Source organism: Parasteatoda tepidariorum, chromosome 2, assembly GCF_982258835.1.
Source record: "Parasteatoda tepidariorum strain Cologne lab strain chromosome 2, Ptep-v5.0, whole genome shotgun sequence".
NCBI lineage: Eukaryota > Metazoa > Arthropoda > Arachnida > Araneae > Theridiidae > Parasteatoda > Parasteatoda tepidariorum.
Genome location: NC_141756.1, coordinates 125,469,916 through 125,486,092, shown reverse-complemented (window position 1 = coordinate 125,486,092; position 16,177 = coordinate 125,469,916). Strand labels below are relative to the sequence as shown.

The 16,177-nt window shown below is 26.3% G+C and overlaps 1 pseudogene across 1 annotated transcript in view; it reads left to right on the top strand.

The window, feature by feature from the left end:
- LOC147816175 (serine/threonine-protein kinase mig-15-like) overlaps window positions 1–14,658 on the top strand; it is a 45,737-nt pseudogene extending 31,079 nt beyond the window's left edge. Inside the window, exons 11-13 of the transcript XR_015431218.1 lie at window positions 2,160–2,342; window positions 7,102–7,164; window positions 14,117–14,658. The product of XR_015431218.1 is annotated as a serine/threonine-protein kinase mig-15-like (transcript). The remainder of the gene's footprint in view (window positions 1–2,159; window positions 2,343–7,101; window positions 7,165–14,116) is intronic.
- Window positions 14,659–16,177: the final 1,519 nt, after the last annotated feature.

Genomic DNA, 16,177 nt, shown 5'->3' with positions numbered 1-16,177 from the left:
TATTTTGTTAATTTTGAAACTTGTTTAATTAAACGAGAAAAAAATTCAACATTTTCAAAAAATTACAGTGTAGTAATTTTGGAAAATGTTGCATTACTGTGTAAATTTTACTTTGAATGGAATGTGAAATGCATGGAAATGTTTCCTCTGGCTACAAAAAAAGCACTACAGTAAATTGTACCTCAATTCTAACTATTCAATTCTATTCTCTATTCTATATATTCCATATTTACTATGATTTCTACTAAAACTGCAGTATATTTCGTTATAGTTTTAAACTTTTTATATGTATGTTAATATCACTTTTTTTAGTTTTAATTAAAATATGGGATATAAAATTAATAATGAAATTAATTTATTAATATTTATTTAAAATTATTAAAAAAAGGGAAATAAAATTAAAAAGGAATGTAAAATTACATACGTTCCAAGTCTTCTGTTTTTTAACAAAGACTCCTATATTTTACAACTGTCTCCTGTTTACATGTATATTCTCAAATTTCTCCTTATTTGTTGAAGAAATTTTAAAAAAGTTGGCAATGAAATATCCGCTGATATACTCAATGATATAATAAACTGACCACCCTCATGATAAGTGAGCTGCAATAATTTTTTGAAATATTCTGTTTAACAGACTGTGTTAATTGGTCAAAAAATAAGTTTTATCTTGAAAGTTTTTTAGAGTGGCACCCATTAATATTATTTATTACAATACTTGAATCACACTGCATACATTTAATTAACCCTTTCTTAAAGGGAATCGGTTCACGTGATTTTGTAGTAAATACAAATGAATGGCTATACCATCAATCTCAGTTACTTCCTTAAATTTCACGGTTTTTAAAATCCTCTTTTTTTTTTTATCTTTCTTTTAATGCCATGAAGACTCATAAAGTATGAAAAAGAAGTAATTATATAATTTTTTCAATATCTATATTTTTTTCTGTGTTGATAAGAAAAAAATATTGTATAAAAATTTTTATCTCTTTTAATTTTGTAAATGTTACTTTTGTGCATTAAAATTACCATCTTTTAAATATCTTCTATGTACAGGTGCGCAAAAAAAGGATATCACGATAAATAGCTTTTGTTCTAATGATCAAATTTTCATTTTTTTAGTGTCAATCTAAATGGTTTCTAGGGGTAACCTCAAATATGCTAATTATTAAGTGCTAACCATTAATTAAGTTATGAATCAAACACAAAAATGTATTTTCTCTGCATTAACATATATGTTTTTTTGCATCTTTGGATTCTTAACCTTTCAAATATAGGAGGTAACCGGAATCTGGCAGGGTTGCCACTCCACAGGGAAAACCTGGAAAATACAGGAAATTTTAAAATCACCTAAAATAACAGGGAATTTTTATTTTTTCTTTATAAACTGGGACAATACAGGGAATTTTTTTTCTTATTTTTATCTTTTAAAAATGGTGACCACTCAAAGTGTAATCTATGGGATATTTAACCATGATATTTCAGCTGTACTAAACTATTTCATATACTATAGCATTATTTATGTATGCTCAGCTGTTTTGCCAGCAATTAAAACTAATAAATATAGTTTGCCTCATGTAGCTCACACAAGAGTGCAGTAATTGTTGTTTCCTCTTAATATATTGCGTATATGTGCAGGGAAAACACGGGGAATTTTTTTTTCCTTCCAGATTTGAGTGGCAACCCTGTCTAGAAAATAGGGTCCCCATAGTTTGGCCAGGAGAGCGCTTCAAAGTTTGGACCCCTTAATGTTAATTTCACTTTTTGTGTTTTTAATCAATTTTCAAAAATACTAAGGAAATTTTTAAAAAAATTGCACCCACTCATAAAACCTGTTTACTCAAACATAATTTCACGCAAAAAAAAAAATTTTAATAGTTTATTATTTTTCTTATTTAATTGTAGATGAAAATTTTTTTATACCATATTAATCTATTTTTTTCAAGAAAAATAAAATATAGATCAAATTATTAAAGTAAAAATTTTGATATCAATATTTTTAAATAGTAGTTCTATTTAAGCAATTTTCATAGAATCTTAAGAACAATTACAATTTACTAATGTTCTAAATTCAGAAAAAACATTCTGAAAATACTTATTTTGATATTCTCTGTAAGTTTTTATGATTCTGTTACAAATTAATGTTGTACCTAAATTTTCAGGCATGAGTTTGAATCATTCAAAAGCAATGAAAATCAATTATTATCTGCATCTTCAGAGGTAGTTGGTGTGATAGTGACTAGCAAGAGGCAAATTCGATTGCAAAGATGATGCTGGGAATCAGTATGACTTTATATCCCGTTACTTTGCACCCTGGTTGGGAGTAACTGAGGACCCAGTTACTGGTATTTATCTTATCTTAATTATTTGACGTTAAATTTACAATTATGCAAAATGAAATAAAAAGTTGAGATTTTGAAATTTTTGCTTTTTTGATGATATATAACCAGGCCTCAGTTGATCTATTTTTCTTTTAAAATAAATAATCTCAAGAAACAGAAGCTAGAAAATATATTTCATAATGAACAACAAAAAACTTTATTACCTTTAAATATAAAATAAGAAAAGTTGAAATTATTTTAGTACTCTTGTTACCAGCCTTTAGATAAATCAGATAAAGACCCATATCTATCTGTTTTGTCTCTTGTCGACCATAAATTTTTTTGTCTTTCACTTTTATTTATGAATTTCTTTTTTGGACATTTATTCCTTTAAAAAAAATTTTTTGGTTTCCTCATTTATTCTGGTGGGTCTTGAGAATGGGTGGCTATGTTTTGAGTGCTCAAAACATGTCACTTTTAATACTTTAACAATTTTTAATTGTGTTATGAGTGAGTCACAGCACACTGAATTAAATGTTTGAGAAAGTAAGAGAGTAGATGAGAGGCCGACATATAAGGTTGGTTTTTTCTGTAATAGTGTAAATTATTCAATTTTTCACTAATTTTGGCTGCTGAGGGCCATTGTTTTCATTTCCGGTCATTGTTATTTTTAATTGTATAACATATATTATTGCTTCTATTACTACTTGGATTTATTATAAAATGAGTAGTCACAGAAGCTATTAAAGTTTTTTCATTCCCTTTTTTATGTCTTTTGTTTGTTTGTTCCGTTTTCGTATAGTATGCAATGCTGTTTAAGCTTTACCCAGTGTAGTTGATTTTTCCAAATTCCTCTTTTGAAATAATACAACTGTAAATGTTAAAAATATGCAGATGACAAGTATTGGTTGCATTTACTGTATTTTGTATTTACTATCTGTATAATGATTTGCAACCACAAACTAACGAAGGGGAAGGTTTTGTTAAATGTTGGTTGTCATAAAGATGGAAGCATAGGAATTTTATCTAGAGAAACATATTATGGGTAATGGAAATGGGTAATGTTTAGAACAGTTTGGGTGCTGAAGGATTAAAAAGAATTCTTTTTGAAGTGAAGGATCTGAGGTCTGGTTATTTAAAGATAATAATTTTTAATATTTTATTTATTTGCTTGATCTTTTTATAAGAGAATTTATCTTTTCATCATAAATTTAAGAGTCCTATTTTTTTCCTGAGTTTTTTTTTTAACCCTTGTTGAACAGCCTACTCAATTTTGGGTTTAGGACTACTAATGTTCAACTCCGTAGCCTTGTAATTTTGAACCCAACCCAGAAGACAGGGGAACTACTGGATCAAATATTGGGAAAGATTTGCTTTTCTGGAGGACTCTTTGATGGAGCTAACCCATATTTGCGTTACATGGAGGGTAAAACCTCCCACGTTTAACCTGATGGCAAGGGGACTATATCCCATGATTCATCTGCCACTCAGTATATTTCGCATCAGCATTGTGGTCGGTGCAAGCCGAATGCGGAATTTGAATCGACCAGCCATTGCAAGGATTCGATCCTGGTGTACCTCATTGGAAGGCGAACGCTCTATCCCCTGAGCCATCACAGCTTGCTTAAAAAATTTTGAGATATTTTTTGTGAAATATGAATACACACTTCTATTTTGCATCTTTGGTATGTTTTATTACTAAAGAATTAAGATGATGTTGCTAGAAAAATAATATTAACTAAAAGGCAAATAATAATTAGTTTTCTTTTAAAAAAGATGTATGATTTTAGTTTCGTTAATTCTTTTTCTTTTTTTTAACCCTGAAGTTTTACTTTCTTTTAGAACCATAATCATTTTTACTTTTATTCACTTTATCCATTGTTCTAGAGTTGTCTCCAGTTCCAACTTGTTCTGATTGATACTTTATTGCAATCATGGTTAGAAATTAAGGAAATATAATCACTGGTACAATGAACAAGTAACTAAAATCAGGGATGAGATTCTACCGCAAATTTGCGGATTTCCGCTTTTTTTTAGATTTTTCCATTTTTCCCGCTAATTTCCGCGGAATTTTTTTTGAACAAGTTAAAATATTTTATGAGGAATTTAATTTTCCGCGGAGCGAAAGCATTGGAATCCTCATTCTTCCCTCTGAAGTTTCTCAAAAAATCATTTCCTTGGGATAAAACTGGTTGACCTTTATACAGAGATGATATTTTTTCGCTTTTGCCTTTCGAATTTCAGCCTTTTTATCAAAAACTCGGATTCTCTAAAAGTTTCGTTTTTTTTTTTTTAAATAAATATCCCGCTTTTTTTTTTTTTTTTTTTTGAAAATTCAATTGTTAAAATAAAATAATCATATTTATTTACGATTTTCAAAGATAAACAAAAAATTCAAACTACATCCTAGCTGCTAACCCTTCCGTATTTTTACTTATTTTAGCTATTTTCTCTTCACAGAAAATAAGATTTTCCGTATTTTTATTCGTCCGCTGAATAGCTCGTATTTTTGCAATTCAGACGTCATGACCCTGTTTTCTGGCGTGAAAGCAAAAGAAAAAGAAAAAATAGAGGTGGATTTGGGGTGAAAATATTTATTTGCTCATTCACTTAATCTTGTAAATTTTCATTTATTGTGTCTAAACAAAAACAATACAAACAAGCTTTTTAGAAATCCCAAGTCCAGTCTCTCCAATTTTAATATCAATCATCGATTTCGTATTTACCTGATTTAAAAGTTGCGCTATGCGATTCTTATTTACGCTATTCAAACATCGCACATTATGATTCTTAGTTACGAGATTTAAAAATCCAATATCGCGTTTTGCATTTATGCATTTTTAAAGTCGCTATTTTATTATCAAACATCGATTTTCGTATTTGCCTGATTTAAAAGTTGAACGTTGCGAGTCTTATTCAGGCGATTTAAATATCGTACATTGCGATTCTTATTTACGAGATTTCAAAATCTAATATAGCGATTTGTATTTACGCGGTTTTAAAACTCTATGTAGCGATTCGTATTCACGTGAGCTTAATATCCTATGTCGTGACTCATTTTTGCGGTTGTAATATCAAACATCGAATTTCGTATTTATACGAAATCCAATCCAATAAAGTAATTTGTATTTACGCTTTTTAAAACCCTATGTAGCGATTGGTATTCATGCGAGCTTAAAATTCTGTCGTGATATGTTTTTACGGTTGTAAAATCAAACATCGATTTTCGTGCTTAAACGTGCTTTAAAAATTAGACATTGTGATTTGTATTTGTGCAGTTTGAAAATTATGCATCGTGATTCATGTTTATGTGCTCTAAAAATTACGCATCATGATTGTATTTCTGCATATTTTAAAATTCTATATAGAGTTTCATATTCACGTGATTTAAAAGCCTCATATCCGGATTCACATCCTCTCTATTTAAAATTAAGGCATGTGATTAATATTTATATATTCATACAAATTAAAATTAATCATCAGGATTTATAATCACATGGTTTACAAGTTTAAAGATCTCACTCTTTTTGTCAAATTTTTGTGTGTGTATATATATATATATATTCATTCATTCTTGGATTTCCTCTTTTTTACTTTCTGACTACTCTCATCCCTGTAAAATATATTACTACCTAATTCATACGCAGTTTCAATCGTCTACTTGCTTGTCTCTATTTGAATTTTTATTTTAAATTAATAGTGTGAATGTTAAATAGTGTTCTCATCATAGATAGGATAATATAGTGTTTTCATCATAGAAAAAAAATGGGTGAGAATTTCTCACCCTTTCTCAAAAACAGGGTGAGAACTAAAAACTAAAAAAACACAAAAACTCTTGAAAAAAAAATCATTTCTTTAATTATAATACATTTTTAACGTCTTCTATTTTTTAAAGTATTGAATATTTTTGATAAAGCATTGAATATTTGAATATTACGTGAGGAAACCTAACCTACGGTAAACACGTGGTTGCAGAGAAATGTGTTCTGAAAGGAGTTCTGTGGTTGTGTTCTGTTGTTTGAAAAAGTTCTGAACAATGCTGGTAAATAGGGAAGCTAGATAACGGGGCAGATGTTGAAAATAATGAAAGATCCAGGAAGAAAAGTTAAACGGATTTTATTCTAAATGGCGTAATTCTGAGCTTTTTCCAAAATGCGAGAAATTCGCGATTTTTGAAATTGAAGTATAGAATGCGTGAATTTCTCATGGTAATAATTTTTTAATGCGAGAAAAGAAAAAAATATGCGAGGTTCTCGCTTTGTAGTGGAAACACTGTAATGATATAATGTAGAATATGGACAATAATAGAATATGGAATTGTCAAATGGAACTTCATTCCTAACAATGAAGAAATATTCTATTTTGCACTATATGCTATTTTTTATTATTTCAAATCATATAACTAAAACAGCTTACCATTCGTTAACAATGATTGCTGGTCAGGGAGGCCATGGATTATTTATTTTATGATGGTTGGATTTATGATGATGGTCTCGGGCCATCATTAGTTTTGAGCCCTGGTTGTAACTTTTTCAATTAAATATATCTTTCTGTTAATCTTAAATTGTTGACAATAACTTAGAATGTTAAAGATTTTTACCTTTTTGCCTTGTATAATTGGAAACTCTGTTGCTTCTATGTATATGTTGTCTCCAGTTCAAGTTCAGATTAATTTAAATTCTATGGTATTAATTGTTTTAATTAAAAATAAAAATAAATTAATCATATTTTCATGTTTTAATCAAATGTTTTGGCCTTTTATTAAAATTAAATTACTTTGCAGGTTCTGCTCATTCAGTGCTTGCTCCATATTGGTCTAAGACTCTACAACAGAATTCTTTTTGTGGTATGTAAAATGTGTATTTGTAGAATTTTTTTTCTTTAGTCTAATTATTGGGGTGGGTCACTTGCGATCTGCTGACTGTTGATGTGCGGCCTGCAGTAGCTTCTGAATGCAATAAAAAGTTTCTTTTAATTTGGTTTTTGCTTAAACATTATGAATTTTCTTTAATTAAAATATTTAATTCAAATTTATATTACTCTATAAAATGCATATATTTTTTGATCTTTCATTCTTTAAGCTTCTTTTTGGTTAGAATTTGTATCTCCCCCTCCAATATTTATGTATGCATATATATTTGATAAATTAATTATTGTGAAAAATGGAAAAAGTTTTTTTTTTTAAAAAGTATTAGTTTTTTTTTTTTTTTTTTTTTAGTTTTAAATAAATTAAAATCGTTAAAAGTATTTAATTTTCTGCAAATATGTTATTAAGTTTACTGATAAAACTATTTAGTGCTTCATAATGCTTAGATTAAAATCATTATATTTGCAACTGACATGACTAAATATGCTTGCGGCCCTTTATTATCTACCTGCCGTGCAAGTGGCCCTTCACTTAAAAAGGTTGGGCACCCCTACCTTATTTTCATGTTAAAGAAGAAAAAAATTTCTTTATATGTAACATAACTTTTGTAAGGGTAAACTAAGTAAGCAAGATCCAAGCTAGAGAACATCATGAATGTGCAAAAATAGTGTTTTGGATGCAAGGTATGTTATTTATAAAAGGTAGGATGCAAGGTGCTTACTATTTATAAAAGTTTAACCCTGTTATAAATTGATAAATTTCAGAAATGTTTTAAACAAATTTAAAAGGAAATCATCAGGCAGGACTTTTAGCTTTCTACTTTACATTGTAGCATTTGATCAATGTAAGAAAAAATGCATCCTAGACATTAACATGTTAATATTATTCTCTCAGTTTTTGAAATTACTTACTACTAATTATTTTTTTCTATTATGAGAGAACATAAATATTAACTAAAGGCAAATAAGCAACTATATGACATTAGCATAACACTGAAAGTTTGTACAACTTTTTTATTTCAATAAAATTAATTACATTCCGTGACTATGCTCTTATGAATGGACATAGGAACAATGTTACATTTATTTTTATTGGTTATAAAATAACATAGTTTTTAGATATTTGTATGTGAAGTTATTTATTTATTTATTATTATTTTTAAATTGAAATATTTGTACCAGATTCTTTCTGATTTTCTAAAGTTATTTTTCAATATAATAGTTTTTAGATATTTGTATGTGAAGTTATTATTTTTTTTAAATATTTGTGCCAGATTCTTTCTGATTTTCTAAAGTTATTTTTCAATTTTTCCTGTTACTACACTTTTTTTTCCTACTTGAGGAGAATGCTTAGAAGGAAAAAACTACTCACTAGAATTTACAGTAGGCTGTTAAAAGCATTTACATTGCAAAGAATAATTGAAAAACAACTTCCAATATTCCTTCTCTTGTATGTTTCAAAATTTAGGATAACTACTGAAATCAAACTCTAAATTTATCAATTAATAAAGAATGAGGTCACATAAATGTTTCATTTACTACTTACCTGTAACTACCATACATTACATTTTATATTTTTAAGATCCTCTTATGTAAACACTTTTTAAATAGTATTAGTTACACATTTATCCCTTGTTTAAAATTATCCTATCATTAATTTTACTTTGTATTAAATTCTTCTTCCCTATTTCTTATAACAGGAATAAAAAATGTACTATCAGAATTGTTGTAAGTAAGGTGTCAGCACTGTGAAATGCATATTTATCAACTAGCTTAAATAATTTAATAGAATTTCAAGCCATATCTGTAAAATATGATACAGCTGATAAGATACTGTAAAATTTGTGTTTCAAGATTAGTTGCTTATAAGTTATATTTTCTTATGTAACTTAAATTTTATATTTTTTTAAAAACATAAATAGTTAGTATGTATAAAATGAATATTTATCAACTACCTTAAATAATTAAGTAATTTCAAGCCGGATCTGCGTACTGTATTTTTCAATCCTTATTTCTCATTCATTTATTTTATCTTCTATTTTACTATCTCATATATTTAGATTTTAAAACTTGCTAATTACCCGGGTTAATACCTCAGTTTCATAAATACCCGAGTATTTATAAATTTTATTGAAAACTTAACGATCATGTTCTTTTGGGTATTAATAAATTATATATATTTAAGGTACAATTAAGTTTTAATTACATTGTAATTAGTTTATTCATTATTAATTTTGAAGAAAAACTCATTCAACTGAACATATTAATTATTGAAATCATTGAATGTTTGTTTTTATTTGAGAGTGGCTATGGTTTAATCATCCTGAAGTTTACATTTTGGTTCAATATTTTTGGTTTCTAATGTAGAAATCTTTTGCCAGAAATATATTTTTGAATTGTAAAATTTTTTTCAGATTTAAGTAATTTTGGAAAATTTATCATATAAAACTTTCGCTGCTTATGAATATTATTCAATCCTTCTCGGATCTATATTTAGTTGTGATGTGATGATATCTGAATAATAGTGCTTAATGTGTTAATTTAAAATTGGCTGTAAATTTTTGAGTTTTTATATAATCATTAGTAATTGATTGAAAAGTATAGAGCTTAATATTAAATAGATTTTCAATAGAGTAAAAAATATATGCTAATGCTAGCTTGCATGTTTCAATATTTTAGCGTGCTTGATATGTTGTTGCACTTCTTCCCTATAAAAAAAAACTACTTTGGAACTGCTATTTTTTTCTACATTTAAAGGATGTTTTATTAATTGCTTAACTCTAAACAAAGATTTACATATACATAGCTGCTAACTCTACTGGCAGTTTCTCCTGGTTTAATTAAAATTCTCTTGATTTGCTAAAATTGAGCAAGTTTCCTAAAAAAAAATCCCAATTCAAATATATTTTTGCGCAGGTTATTACTTGAATATTTAAATAAGTATTACTAATACATAATAAAGTGAACCTCACTTATAGAAATCAATTCAAAACTGTTTTTGTTTTAAAAGGTTCCATTTATTTTTATTTAGAACACTCTTTTTAAATTAATTAAAAACATCTTTTAACTATCTTTGAGGAATTAAATGCCAATAATATTTGAAATTATGTGTAAACATAATCTATAACATTTAAAGTATGTTTAATGTCAATCATAACTGGAAAATATAGCAGTTTTTTTATTTTGGTGATAATAAAAATTGCTAAAATTCCCTATGGGTAAAATATTTAGTACATTGTGCAACAATTACCATGAAATTTATATTATTTCGTAAAATCTGCTGGATTTTTTCATATCCATGTTGACAGCTATGCATATATTATTTATTACATGAAATATAATAAATAAATAAAATATATAACTTCTACTATGCCTAATGCTTTAGAGAACTAAAACTTATTTATACTTCCAGGAATGAAAAAAAAATTTTTTTGTTATTTAAATACATAAAATTGATTTGGAAAAAGATGTTTTTAATAAATCTAATGATTAATTATTTAATAAGACCTGATTTTAAGTCTAATTAGGATATAGCAAGTGAGATTGATAGCAAAAGCACACAAATATACATAATTTATCTTAACTGAATTTTATTTGAAAATATATTTTATTCCTAACTTATATAACTTTAAAATAATATCTGATAGATTAAGAATTTAAAAAGTTCATACAGCAATGGACTGGGATACTGAGACCTATTCCAGTGCACTCTCTGTCTTGATTACTTTTTGTTGAAATAAATCAAAAAACGAAAAATAAATTGGCATTAGTTTCCCTTCAGTTTTAAGGGGAAGAATTATGAATAAATGATTTGTAAAAAGATTTCATTTATTGTTAACCCTTTTCACACTGTTTTTTTCTTTAAGAAAAATAATATTTTTTGTTTTATTTTCGTTACTTTTAAATTACTCTCTTATACTATTTTATGTGTATATTACTCATTCATTGTCAAAATAAGAGAAAAGTGTAGTTTATGAAAGGCATTCTAAAAGACAATCTCTCCATATACATATTTTAAAAATAAAAAGTAAAATAAAATTTTTTCAATAAGCAGCTTAAAAGCTTTTTTCTATAATTTTAACAGAAAATTAAATTTAGAATCACTTAAATTTATTAATACACCCCCTTAGGAAAAAAAGATACTTATGAAATGAAATCTGTGATCTCAGATAACTTTACCACTGTGTAATTATCATTTAATTTTCTCAAAAATGAATTATGAATAAATAAAAAAAGCACTGTTTTTCTTAAAAAGATATTCTTGAACCATCACATAGCTTTTTGCCAATTCGAGAAGTGTTTTTGTTATAAGATGTTATTATTATTATTTTTTTGGTCTAATTAATTGAATATTTTTAGATTTTGGCTGTTTCATTTTATAAGTATGTTTTTTTTTGTGTATTAATACATTGAATTAATAATTTAATACTGCTGTTTACGTTACTTTTTTTTTTCTTTTATCATTTGGATTTTTTTTTTAAAAAATTCTTGCAGTTTGTGTTGATAAGTTTTTAATTTTATTTTGAAAATTCATTTATTCTTTAGATCTTGCTGAAAGTTTTTATTTTATATTGTATGTAAACTTATTTATTTAAATCTTTTACACTTTCATTATTTTGCAATAATTTGTTCATAATAAATATTTCAATCAAATGAAATATTTTTCGAATTTGTTTCCAAAGTAATTAAACAAGAGTTACTAATGTGTGTTTTGAAGACTTTTATTTATCCTTTAGTTTTTGAAGTGGTTATTCATTTGATATTTCTTAGTTTGAAAGTTAATATATTGTTCTTAATATGGTTTTAAAAAATTATATAGTATTTAGATGATTATGGAACCATAGTTTTTGATATAAGTAATTTTCACAAGATTGTTAATATAAAAACTTAAAAGGATTGATTTCTGATAATGTTTTAGGATTTGCTATTCATTTTTTCTATTCACTAAGTGTTTTCTTTTTTTTTTTTATTGACAACACTCCAATATTTGAAGAAGAAAAAATTCTATACAGCGTTATACGTTAGAGCCACTGAGAATAAGTGCTAAATGAGTTACTAGTGGCCATGAAACTGTTGAAAAGGCTAGGAAGTCAAACTCAGTGCAAAAATATTTTTAATATTTGTGGTAATCATAGTTTTTTTTTCCTTCATGATCAATTTTAATTTTTATTTAAGGAATGGATAGAGCATGAAAGACCTTTTAGTATTTATATTTATCCTGATTAAAGGAAGATAGCATGTAGCTCTGTAAAGTGCATGCAAATGACGAATAAATACAAACAGAAATTAGATTAAAATACTTCTTTCTGTGTCTTCTGTTAACAGGACATTAAATAGCACAATTCCAGAAAAGCCGTTCCCAATTTTTTTTTTTTTGGCTATGAAGCCCTAAATGATTAAATAGTCCGGTAATAATTAGGGTAAAAAACTTTATTTTTATTTTGAACTTTTAATATTTAAAAGGAGAAATAAATTTTTTTCATCGTTTTATATTTAATAATCTTAATTTAGGTTTTACTCGTATGTTTAACAGTTGAATATACACTGTCTTAGAGATGAATCTAGTCTAACTGAAGATTTGTTTTTATATTGCTATTAAAAACTGTTTTTAAATGTTGAAAATAGTTATTAGGGAAACATATTTCTTTATTAAAAAAAATTCTGTTATTTTATTTTGATTTGAAAAGCGCAATGTTAAATACTATTGCAAATTCTTATAAATGCATGTTTTTTTCATACTTTTATAAAATTGTTGTTAGAAAAATTATATATTTTTTTAAAAATTTTCATTTCCCATTTTTTGGCATATTACTTTAAATATGATTACAGATTTCAAAAACTGTTCAAAAAGTCTCAACTGTCAGAACTCTTTCACGGAACCCCTAACATCATTTGGAAACCATTGTTCTAGAGTGTGATCCATATATATATATTTGAATTTGCAAACTATTTTTAATGTATTTTAAGATATTTTAATTGAACTCCAGCCAACTGAATCCATGAATTGTATCATTAAGAATGAGCCATAATTACGTTATTAAATAATATTAATTAATTAAAATAACTTTCATCTTGAATCGAAACAAAGATATCTCACTTGTACAATAGCCATCCTTGTACATGAAGATATTCATTTTTATTTTATTTTATTTATTTATTTATTTCAAATGATTGACTGTGAACAATTTTGGTTATGGATGACTTGAGCTGAGATCCTAAAGTATTTGAACTCTGTTAAAACTTTTCATAGTACTGCCCTGATATCTTGTGTCCGGCCATTCTAGACTAGATCTCTGTCAATTTACATAAAGGAAAGTCTGGCATTTCAATATTGAACAAAATTAGTCATGAAATGTCATGATTTTAACTATTTAAAAGAAAAAAAAATCATGGAAAGTTCATAGATTTAGGTGGCCAAAAAATCTTATTTTTTAAAACGGAATCCCCCTTCCCCAATTTCACAGATTTCCTATGCTCCAAATATCTGAATTAGTAACAAAATCCCCACTCACAGTCAGATTTCAATAAGATATAAAATGTTTTTTTTTTCCTTTCCTGTTCTTTATTAAATTATGGTGTTCTTTCAAAAAATGAAAGAAAGAACAACATTTCTAGAAGGAATTATCTTTTAAACTCCAATGATTCAGAAGGGCTTAAGGATTTTGAACTATAATTTCTTTTTAATAAAAAATAATTAGGAAAGAATAAAATTATTACTTAAGAGTGGTTATAAATGAAATATTTTTCGACTCTTGCTCAGTGATACTGAGATTTTTTGGTTTAGGTATTGTTACAGAAATCTACCTATTAAATTTTAGACCAATTAAAAATTTTTTTAAATGATTTAAGTCTTAAAGAAATATTCAATGCTAATAGTTTTAAATTTAGTGTTTTCAATGTAAAGTTTAACTTTTTCTCTCTTATAATTTTAGCTTCGCCTGGGCTGCTGGATAATGCAAATGGAAAATGACATGTGTATATGCTGTTAGATTCTCTTTAAATCTGCCGGAGTTGAAAGTCCTCTTGTTGTTGTGCAGAAGTTTGAAGAAAGGCGTATCTCTGTGTGATTCATCCCTGCTGTGTGTTTGTGTGGTTACTGTTGCTGACAATTTTATAAAATCTTTCAATAATGCAGATTCATCAGTTTATTGCTCTGAAATATAGTTGCACATAAACAAAAAATTGCAATTGAAGAGAAAAGAACTGCATGAAATAAATTACTGTAAAGTTTTGGAATTCTTTTTATTAGAAAATAATAATAAAAATGATAACACATAGTCCAACTGTTGCTTTTTGCAATAAAAATTATTTTATTTAATGACAAATATGTGTTCTTAAGAACACATATTTGTCATGTTATATGTTTAGGATTATATGTTTATATTAAACAATGACAGTAAGAATATATTGCTTTTATAGTTGAGTGAAGTTTATATTGTGTTTTGTTTTAAAATAAAATAATTAAATTGTGAAATAATGTTTGTCATGACTTGGTTTGATAAATTTTTTTAATTCTTAACTACTGCATTGGGTAATTTATACAGCAACTTTATAATAAATCTTCAAAATTTTAGAAAATGGGGTAGGCAGATATGTGTTCATTAATAAAACTTAGTAAGATACAATGTTGGAAATTTTTTTATAGTCACGATAGTAATGTTTAAGTATTTTGAAATTCGATGAAGTTAAAATTCGGTTTCTTTAAAATTTGCAACATTTAGGAAACAATTTTTTTTTAACATCATTGTTAAACATTAACTCTAGCTTATGAGCATTTATACTACTAGCATTGTATTTTTAATTTAATTTTGAATTATTTAGTTCAAATTTAAGATAAGAAGTGAATATTTTTATGATGTTTAAAATAATGATAATAGTAAAAATTTTTTTGGCTTAATATTTAAAATTTAGCTGAACATTTATTTACATTATTGTTAAAGCAAAAAATTTAAACCAACGTAGAGTAGAATCTTGTTTGTTTAAGTTTTCATCAGTAAGGTTCTTTGCAAAGCAAGTTTTTAAATGCATAATATAGTTTTTTTTATGACTAATTGATCAATACCAGAAAATTGACTCTAGCATCTGCTTAATTTTTTAAAATTTATTTTCTGAAAAGCTCTGTTTAAAATGTTTACATATTACACCTGCTTTTTTCTAAACCTATTTATGTCCTAATGCATAATCTATAATCAGCGAAATAAAAGCAATGGAATTGTTTCAAACAAAAATCTGAATTTTTTTATAGCAACGTTCTCAAAAGAGTAATGGATTGTAGTCAAATTTTGATCATTCATGCTGAAAGCAACTTTTAAAAAATAATGTAAAAAATGTTATTATATTTTCGTCTCATTCTTGTATGCAAGTATATGTTAGTACAAATTTAATTTAGATAAAACATAATATTTACTGACAATTTTTAAATTAAATTGTTACGTAAATTTTTTGCAAAGATTGTTGGTTTAGTACATACACCTTGCACCTTTAAATAATTATCGAATTGATGAAAATTTCTGAAGTGCCCATAAAAGTTATTTTTACATTATAAAAAAATATTTACAATTTTCATAGTATTAGTTGCTTTCCTGGTTTCTCTCCGTGGAAAAATTTCTAGGTTGTGTTTGGGTTTTGTTTCAGGTGTTTTGTTAAATAAAATTTCATATACTGAAAAAATAAAGCTACGTAAGTATTTCTACATTTAATTTCTGTGAAAGAAGAAGGGGCAGAAAATGTGTAAATTTGTTGAAGTAAGTAATTTGAATATTTTTAAATTTTGTTCTTTATTGTGTCAATTATTACAAGAAATGACCACTTAAAAACTGAACAATTTTATTTTAATATTATAAGAAGAAAAAAATTTTAAGTTTAAATTTCCACTCAGTTCAAATGTAAATATATAACTTTATAATTATGTAGTGTGGTTTTTATTACATAATTTCAGAATATAAATAATTAATGTTAGTTGTGAGATTAAAAATGGCTTAAGTTACAGCTTT